Source organism: Lissotriton helveticus, chromosome 2_1 (assembly GCF_964261635.1).
Source record: "Lissotriton helveticus chromosome 2_1, aLisHel1.1, whole genome shotgun sequence".
Lineage (NCBI taxonomy): Eukaryota > Metazoa > Chordata > Amphibia > Caudata > Salamandridae > Lissotriton > Lissotriton helveticus.
This window is the reverse complement of record NC_136059.1, coordinates 131,563,975-131,574,068: the sequence shown is the minus strand read 5'-3', so window position 1 is coordinate 131,574,068 and position 10,094 is coordinate 131,563,975.

The window sequence follows — 10,094 nt, the reverse complement described above, 5'->3', positions numbered from 1 at the left end:
CTGAGGAAGAAGGGGAAGATATTACTAGTCCAGGATTGTGAAAATGATGGGATTGGCTTACAAGAAATCCAAGAGTTATAAATGGCTCTGACAAGATTTGGCCTTGTGGAAACTTGTGGTAGAGAGCAAGAAGTCATTTATTGTATGTAACATGTTTTTCAAAACGATGGAGGTTTTCTTTCAGAAAGTGGCGGGCTGAAAGTAATAACAGCACAACAGAGTGTAAGCTGTTCATAGGACATCCTTTGACGTCATGGAAAGTAAGTTAACTTTAAGGAGTTCTGAATTCTGATTTGTTATGTTGTATGGGTTTTTTAAACACAATCATTTTGATTGTGGTTTTTTTTCCCCGCTGTTATATGATGAATACCTTCAAGTCACTGTTTTTAGTGAAATTTGATACATTCTGAGAACAGCAAAAATAAACCATTTAACATGTATAATTAATTCTGTACTGTTTCCATTTATGATGTACATTTAGAACTGTGTAGGAGGCATGGAGAAGGAGAGGCTTCTGTAAGTGTCAAAGTTCTTGCATACAGTGCTCATATTCTACGTAGTCTTTCATATGATAGACTACATTTCCACAATGAGATACCTACGCAAAGGAAACACAGGTCATATGATTGTGGAATGAGCAAAAAAATGTGCATGTTTTTCAATTATATTACCTGTGTTTCCTAACATTACACACCACATTGTGTAGATGAGGTTTAGGCCTGTTCCTGCAGACAGAGGAGGTCTGACATTTGTTCAAGAGTGCAGTGGACATTACTCACTTCGTTGGTAGGCCTCCACATGTATTATCTTCTCTGTATTCTTCCACAAACCTAAATTCCATCTGCAACCCTGAGTAGGACTTACCTGAAACAAATCTGTGGATAGGTTACACCTTATTGGCATCTTGAAAAAATCATTTAAAATGTTAGGGTCAGATTTATGGTGGCCGTGCGCCTCTTTTGCTCCATTGTGGGTCACTTTTGTGTAAAAGATGCACCATGTTGCAAGATAGGTTTCAGTTCATCTCCAGCAAGATACCATCAGTTTAAAATGTATATAATTAGCATTGTGTAGGGGGCATGCAGAAGCAAAAGCTTTTATAAGTGTCAAAGTTGTTGCATGCAGTGCTTCACTTCTAGGTACTGTTTAATATGCTGGACTACATCTGCACTATGAGATACCTAAGCAAAGGCAACACAGGTGATGTAATTGTGAAATGAGGAAAAGAAACTCCACATTTTTCAATTACATCACCTGTGTTTCCTAAGTTTATGAATGACATTGTGCAGATGAAGTTTAGGTCTGTCCACGGACACAGAAGAGGTCTGGCCTTTGTTCAAGAGTGAAGTGGACATGACTTACTTCATTGGTAGGCCTTCACATGTATTATGTCCTCTGTTCTCTTCAAACAACTCGAAATTTCATTTGGAACCCTGAGTAGGTCTCACCTCAAACAAACCTCTGGATAGGACACATCTTATTGGCATCCTGAAGCAATCATTTAAAATGTTAGTGTCTTGCGACACTTTTCTGAGACAACAGCAGTGCAAAAGATGCACCATGTTTTAAGATAGGCCTCACTTCATCTGCATCAAGATACTGTTAGTTTAAAATGTATATCTTTAGGACTGTGTAGGGGGCCTGGTGAAGCAGAAGCTTCTGTCAGTGTCAAAGTTGTTGAAAAACTGTTTGTCCTTCAATCTTTTCCCTTGTCTTTTGTAATTTTTAAATACATGTTTTAATATTTTTCAAATGTTTGTTCTCTCTTTCACAGATTGAAAGTATAAAAACAAAAAGTGAGTAATTTAACGACAATTATAAGGTAAATGTTTTGTATTCTTTTCGTTACATTTCTATCACATTCACCTACTATTAGTTCCACAGCTTCATTCTTTAACCCTCAGTGTCCTGCCTTTGCTACTTTCCTCATTCCTTTCTCTATTACCTACTTACTCAACTCCTTCCACTCTTTTTCTCAGTCCCTCTCTTCTCATAGTTCCTCACTCTTGTTCACTCACTCCGTCTCTATTACTCTTAGTGTCTTTGACTGATCACTCTTTCACTACTTGTTCATAATGCTTTCTCTGTGTAGTTGAAGCACACTAAGGGGCATATTATGAACACAGCCAATAAAATTATTGCTGTTTTTATTGGCAGAAAACTGGTGCAAAAGTGGTTTTAGCGGCAGTTTTCTGCTGCAAAAGCGGCTTTGGTGACATATTTCTGCCGATAAAAGCTGCAAAACTTTTATTGCCTATGTTGATGATATGGCTCTATGTTATTTACATTTCTTTGCTGTTTCAATTAATCTTTTTCTGTTATTTTTTGTTTTCTGTTTTCTGTTTTTTCTCTCTGTTATTCCCCATGTTTTAATCTTATTTTGAACATTCACTCACATTCTCCAAGAAACTCTTCTTTGTTATTGTTCTACTCTCTTTTTTTTCTTTCACTTCCTTATCTATTTTGTTTTTCACAATTATACCCTCTTCCGTCTTTTCTTCGGTAAATAGATCTATTAAACAGTATCTCTGGTTTACTCCCTATAGCTGTCTTTCTTTTAACATCACTCTCTGTTTACTTTCCTTATACTTACTCTTCTTTTTGTTTTTTGTTTTTAATTTTTGGGTTAGCTCCCGGTTCGCGAACCGGGAAGCGAACTGGGAAGCGAACTAAAAGAAATAGAGCTTGCCAGAGTGCTAAACATTCTAGCAATTTTTTTTGAAAGGGGTGGTAGTTCTGAAAAGAACTTTTTTTTTTTATGTTTTTGTTGTTTTATATATTTATTTATTTTTTAACATTTTTTGGGTTTTTTGTATTTTTTGAACAATTTTATATTTTGTTTGGTTTTTGGGGGGGGGAAACAACAAAAAACAGGCATTGAAAAGGGCTCAACAGGAGCAAAAAAAAAATTACTGTCTGGGGCGGTTAGGACAATTGTGATTGTTATAAGCTAGGTTGATTGAATTAATGCTCATGTTACCACATGATATCAATGCACCGCAGTGCAGACAAGTATATTTCATATGCCCAAAATTCTCCTGGATGTTTGGCACGGTTTCCCGTGCCTCTGCTGCTGTCAACGATATTAGCGATGTTGACCTGGCCACAGGAGTTGCTGTTGGGTTTTCTTCCATGTCACGTATCTCCGCCCGGCTGTAATTCAATGGATGCCACCTGTTCATGTGCCGATGCATGGTATAGTTCCCATAGCTATACTTTTTATCAGTCCCTCTTGATAATTTCTCTTTGAAAATGAGGCAGGTGACATACCTCGCATTTACTTTCTTCTGCCCTGGAGGGATTGAAAAAAACTGCCAAATGAAACTGGCTTTCCTATGGGAAACCCGGGGCACCTCTTCCAAGAACTGTGGTCCTTCTGTCTCCTCTTCCTCTAGTTCTTCCTCTTCCTCCTCTGTGTTGGTGATGACCTGGGGAGGTGGTCCTCTCTTCCCATGAGGAGGTGGAGGTGGTGGTGGGGGTGCACCAGCTGAAGCAACTACTGAAGCCATTGCTCTACTATGAATAAAGGTCTTCCTCTCACAATGATGAAAGTCAGAGTGAGGAAAGAAGGAGGGGTTTTCATCATTTGGGAAAAACAATAGTTCTAAACCAATGAAAAGTTTTATTTTTAGGTCACCTGACCTAGCCTTACATGATTATGAAACCAAAAGTTAAATGAACCAATGAAAAGTTTTATTAACAAGTCACATGACCTCTCACGCTTATGTTACGCGCTGCGGAACGCGCCCCGGATCGCTTCCGGGTCGCTGCGCTTCGCGCCTCGGTTCGCGCTCCGGAGCACTTCCGGGTGCGCTAACGCGGCGCGTCATAAGATGCATTATGCGGCAACGCGATACGTCGCGCTTTCGCGCCGCGCCGCGGATCGCTTCCGGGGAGCTGCGCTTCGCGTCTCAGTTCGCGTACCGGAGCACTTCCGGGTGCGCTAACGCGGCGCGTCATAAGACGCATTACGCGACAACGTGATACGTCGCGCTTCCGCGACGCGTCACAATGTTGAATTCTAACGCGGCAGTTGCGCTAACGGAACGTTTACAGGTTCGCGGACCGGGTCGCGGCATCAAATTGAGCTAACGGAAAGCTTCCCGGTTCGCGAACCGGGAGCGAAACAAAAAAAATATTTAAAAAAAAAATATTAATAAACATATAAAATATATTTTGGGATTTAAAGAAGAATACATTTTACAGCTATAGATATTAGCTTTTAAAAAACCAATGAAATTCACTGAAAAAACCATAGGTTATAGACCATATATAGTTAGGAATTAGCATTTACAAAACCTTGAAAATTCACTGAAAAAACCATAGGTTATAGACCATATATAGTTAGGAATTAGCATTTAAAAAACCTTATTTTACTCACACAAAACCATTGAAATTACATATATAGTTAGTTGTACTAACTATATATCGCGCACCCGCAATCCACTGCTGATCATGTCACATATTACATCATTCATGACATGGTCAGTGACATCACTGATGACATCACTGATGACATCTCAAATGACATCACTGATGACATCACTGATGACATCTCAAATGACATCACTGATGACATCACTGATGACATCTCACATGACATCACTGATGACAACATCCAGTGACTGTGTATTTCTGTAAAGTTAAAATATGTCTTACATATTGAAGAATGAGTGGATGTAGAAGTGTCTGGATGAAGGATTTAGTAGGTGCATGCCTGACTGTATGAGTGAGTGGTTAAATGTGTCTCACTGAGTGCATGGGTTAGTGACGAACTGTCTTAATTTGTGCATCATTATGTTTGTTGTTCTGTAAACTGCTGCATGTGTTGATCAGTAGCTATATGAGTAAGTATATGGGTTATTGATTGGTTGCTCAAGTATTTGTATGGGAGACTGAGTGTGTGTGTGGGTGGCTGGGAGGTGTATGACTCTGTGCATAGATGTGTGAGCAGTTGATTCACTAGATGTATGGGTTCAAAAGGGCATGTGGAAACAGCTGTATGGGTGGTTGACTGTGTGCATGAGTGCATTGGTGAGTGAATGGATATCTCAGTGCTACATGTCAAAGTAAGTACATATGTAAAACACAGTACATGTGAGAGTTGGCATATATAAATAACTGTGCATAAGAGCAAATAAATGTGTGATTGGCTGTATGGATGATTGTGAACTTGTATCAGGGATTGTAAAAGAGAGTAAATATGTGTTAGTATATGTTTGAATAAGTAAGGTGTGTATAACTGTATAGTTGAGGAAATGGAGGTGTGATTGATTCTTTGCATGACTGACTAGGTGTGTAAGTAACTCCATGGATGAGTGACAGTCTGTGAGTGTCTGTTTACACTGAGTGTATCTAAGGTTATATTAGAGTCTGAAGAGGTTCATCGTATTATCACATGAATGATGTCATCAGTGATGTGATCAGTAATGTCAAATGAGATGTCATCAGTGATGTCATCAGTGATGTCATTTGAGATGTCATCAGTGATGTCATCAGTGATGTCATTTGAGATGTCATCAGTGATGTCATCAGTGATGTCATTTGAGATGTCATCAGTGATGTCATCAGTGATGTCACTGACCATGTCATGAATGATGTAATATGTGACATGATCAGCAGTGGATTGCGGGTGCGCGATATATAGTTAGTACAACTAACTATATATGGAATTTCAATGGTTTTGTGTGAGTAAAATAAGGTTTTTTAAATGCTAATTCCTAACTATATATGGTCTATAACCTATGTTTTTTTCAGTGAATTTTCAAGGTTTTGTAAATGCTAATTCCTAACTATATATGGTCTATAACCTATGGTTTTTTCAGTGAATATATATATATTACCTACTGGCGGTCGCCAGTAGGTATATATAGTTAGGATTTTTTCCCTATGGGATTTTTGAAAATTCTATGTCTAATAACTTTGGCGTTTGTGGACGGAATTGGCTGAAATTTTCTGGAAAATGGAACATTTTGTTTCTGAGCAGCCACTGGAAATTTGGGGGGAGTTGGTCCAGGGGGGGCCGAGAAAAAAGGGGGGTCCCAAAACGTGTTTTTAACATTGAGTTTTCCATAGGGCGGTTAGCCTCACTTTTAGCCCGAACGGCTGAATGGATTTGCACGAAACTTGGCAAAATTGTAGGGACTGGTAGCCCGATGTGCCTTTTGTAGGTCTCAATATATGTGCTGCAGTGGATTTTGAGAAAATAACGTTCAAAAAAAGATATATATCTGTAAGCGCGGACCAGGCAGCGCCCCGGTACGCGTACTTGACGCGTAACGGAACTTCGCGTAGCGAAGTTGATTGGCTCTCCGGTGTCTGTCAACATTCTAAACAGTCCGGAGCGGCCGCCATCTTGTCTCTCGGTAGGATCGAGAGACAAGAGGAGGTCAAAAGCGAAGGGGCAAATGACCTTAAGGGGGCATAGTAGATACTCCCTGACCCCCTAGGTTTGATGTGGAGGCTTTAAAGGGGCCCCGCGGGGCAAAAAAAAAAAAAAATTTTTTTGTTTTTTTTCGTGGTTAGCGCCCGGTACGCGAACCGGGAAGCGTACTGGGGAGCGTATCACAATAAAAAATGAATGATAGACTTTTCAAATGCTGTATGTTAATTGATTGTTGGTTTTGTTGATTATTTTTTTTTTTTTTTTAACTTTTTTTATTGTGTTTCATAATTTATTAAACTTTCTAACATTTCATTGTCAGAAATTTCATAATCATGGAATATAGATTGTAGTCTCTGAGGTTGTAAAATGTCCTCATTTGCAAGGAGGTTATCTACTGCTTGCACACATTGCAGTAGTTCTTGGTCCCATGTTTCATCCATAAATTCAATCTCATTTGGATCAATGATTTCTGTGTTGGACTCTGGAAGGACAATTTCAAATGAAATGTTTTGTTCACTTTCCATTTTTCCTGAAATTTGCATAAAAAAAATATATATTAGTAGAGGTAGGGCACTGTTGGGATTAATTTTAGATAGGCAGTTTTTATCAGAGAATTTATCTTTGGGCAGTGTATAGTATCAGAGTGGAAGTAGGAATATAAAAAAGTGTATCTAAATTTATAAGTACTACAGAGGGATAGTATATAACTAACAGAAAAAGTTTGCCATATTAACTTAAAGTGCACAATATACTTCAGTTTTAAAAATAACAACTTACCTTTAAAAAGAAGTTAAAGTTATTAATGAAAATCCAAATGAAATGTACACCAGGAAGTAGTAGTCAAAATGGCTGTGTTTCCTTCTCTTCCTTTATATATATTCGGGTACATAACCAATCAAATGTCAGGTAAAAAAAGTAGAAAATGAAAGTAACATTTTAATTGGTTGTCAATTCCAACACTTCAGATGTGTTTTGTGAAGTAATTTACCTCACGGTATTTAGAGAGGACTACAGGCTAAATGGCTAAATGGAATTCCAATCAAATTTGTGAAAATGGTAGGGATTGGTATGTAGTATGAGCTATTCTATATTTGGTGAAATTGTCTCCAGTGGCTTTTCTGTGAACTACTTTCCCACCTTTTTTGATGGTGCGCTTCCCAGGAAGCGACCCGGTACGCGAACCGGTGAGCGCCCTGGTACGCGAACCTTAAGCGTAACGGGAGTCCACCATTTTGTGTTTCGGTCGAATTATGATACAAGATGGAGGGCAAATAATGTTCAGAATGGGTAGAAGGGGGCACGGTAGACTTATCTTGACCCCCTAGGTTTTGTGAGGGTGGCTGAGGAGGCCCATATGTGCGAAAAAAAACACATTTTTTTAAAAAATTTCGCGAGGTTAGCTCCCGGTACGCGTACCGGGTAGCGCACCAGGGAGTGTACTTTGTTGAAAATTAGTGAAAAAAGTTAGAGTAAAATAATAATTGTGAGTAATTAGATGTAGGGTAGCTCTGAGAAGAGCTTTTGGGTTTATAGTACATTTTGGTACTTATAAGTAGGTACCAATGCACATTTTTAAATTCAGAGTGAAAACTCTGTTGCCCTCATCTGAGAAGTGAACTCCATCTCCTCTGTAGATATCTTGCATGTAATAACGCAAGTTATTGTTGTACAGGGAGCCCATTCCATGGTCTCTCATGTAAGCTGAAACAGATTTGTTTACATGCTTCCTCGACTTCTCAATTTGTGGACAAAATTGGTTTGACCACCTCCATTTCTGTCTTTGGCATATATTTGAATATACCAAGGCAGTCTGAGGAAAAAGTGCCATCAATTGCTCAAAGGTGTCCTTTAAAAGCATTTCCAGACCTACACCAGTCAAAGTGCCCAAGTCATTACCTCCACAGTGCACAATTAACAGGTCAGGTTTTGGCAAATGCATAAAGGTTTTCACCAATGGTATCAATTGGTGACATTTTAATCCTCTGTGGCCAAACCACTTAATTTCCACATCTTGTAAATTGAGGTTAGGTAAATTCCTGCTTTCAACGTACCTTTGAGCCCAGTGAATATAACTATGACCAACAATCCAGACAGAAAACATGGTGAGAGAAGGTTCTCCTGCAGTCAGATGAAGTGTGGCAATGAAATGGCAGTTGAAAAAATGTGAGTTTGAAATGAAAAAAACTGTGGAGTTTCTGTGTTCATGAAGTAGTAACAGTGATTGGTGGATTTTAATTGATGAAAACAGAAAGTTAGGGTGTACAGATGTGTTGTTTGAAAGATGTATTTTGAGTGGTCAATAAAAAATCATTAAATGAAAGAAAGCACTGGATATGCAGGTGCACTGAGAGTTCAGAGTTCAATTGCAACATTGTTGTGTGAATTTGCAAACACCAGAGTTTCTCCAAGAGGTGGTTGCTATGGAAAATAGGCAGAAAGGGCAGAGGGGGAAGGGTTTTCATTTGAAAAAAAGTGAGGGAAGAGTTTTGATTGGGTGACATGAGAAATATGTGTGAAGAATTACACCATTTCTGTGCTTTTGATAGCTGCAGACTCTGGAGTGCATACCTTTTGCTCTGCTGAAGACAAATTGGTGTGTTTCTTAGACTGTTTTCAAACTCAAAGTATTTGCTAAGGTGAGAAAATATTTCTTTACTTTAGATAGAGAATAGTGTGCTTTAAGGAGAAAATTATGATTTATGTGGCGCAATTTGCTAGTAAATATGCTCTCACATGTGCATGGAAATTTTTGATTTTGAATGTTTTTGTTATATAGCCATGTTAAAAGTGACGCAACCATGCTGGAAAGCCAATCAAAAAATGCTTTCATGTGTTTTAATGACATTTTAAGTCATTTTCTGATGTGCAGTGTTTAGAAATTATGATTTGAAAATCGTTTTTGTGGAAAAGGAATTGTTTTTAAATTCATGACAAGGATATAATGGTGTATGGTTATTTATAAGGCAATTGACTGTCCTTGATGTTATTTTTCTCATTTTAGTGTAAGACCTTTCTCTGTGGCGCAAATTGCTTGTAAATATGCTCTTACATGTGCATGAAAATTTTAATTATCAATGTTTGTGTTACATAGCCATGATAAAAGTGAACCAACCATGCAGGAAAGCCAATAAAAAAACGCTTTCATGTGTTTCAATGACATTTTAAGTCATTTTCTCATGTGCAGTTTTTTGAAATTATGATCTGAAAATCGTTTTTGGGAAAAAGGAATTGTTTTTAAATTCATGAGAAGGACATAATGGTGTATGGTTCTTTATAAGGCAATTGACTGTCCCTGATGTTATTTTTCCCATTTTAATGTCAGACCTTTCTTTGTGGCGCAAATTGCTTGTAAATATGCTCCCACCTGTACATTGAAAATTTTGATTTTGAATGTTTATGTTACATAGCCATGTTAAAAGTGACCCTACCATGCAGGAAAGCCAATCAAAATACACTTTTATGTGTCTTAAGGACAATTTAAGTAATTTTCCCATGTGTAGTGTTTTGAAGTTATGATTTGAAAATCGTTTTTGAGGTAAAGGAATGTTGTTAAAATTTATGTTCGCCATATGCCCCCAAATTTCTTTTTCAGGGTTGCAGCAGGGTGTTCTTGAGACACCCCTGCACTTTTGGAATAAATTCCTAATTTGTGATGAGCAAATTGTTAATCGCAAATTGCACCTTCATTTATATGAGCCTCCTAGCCCAT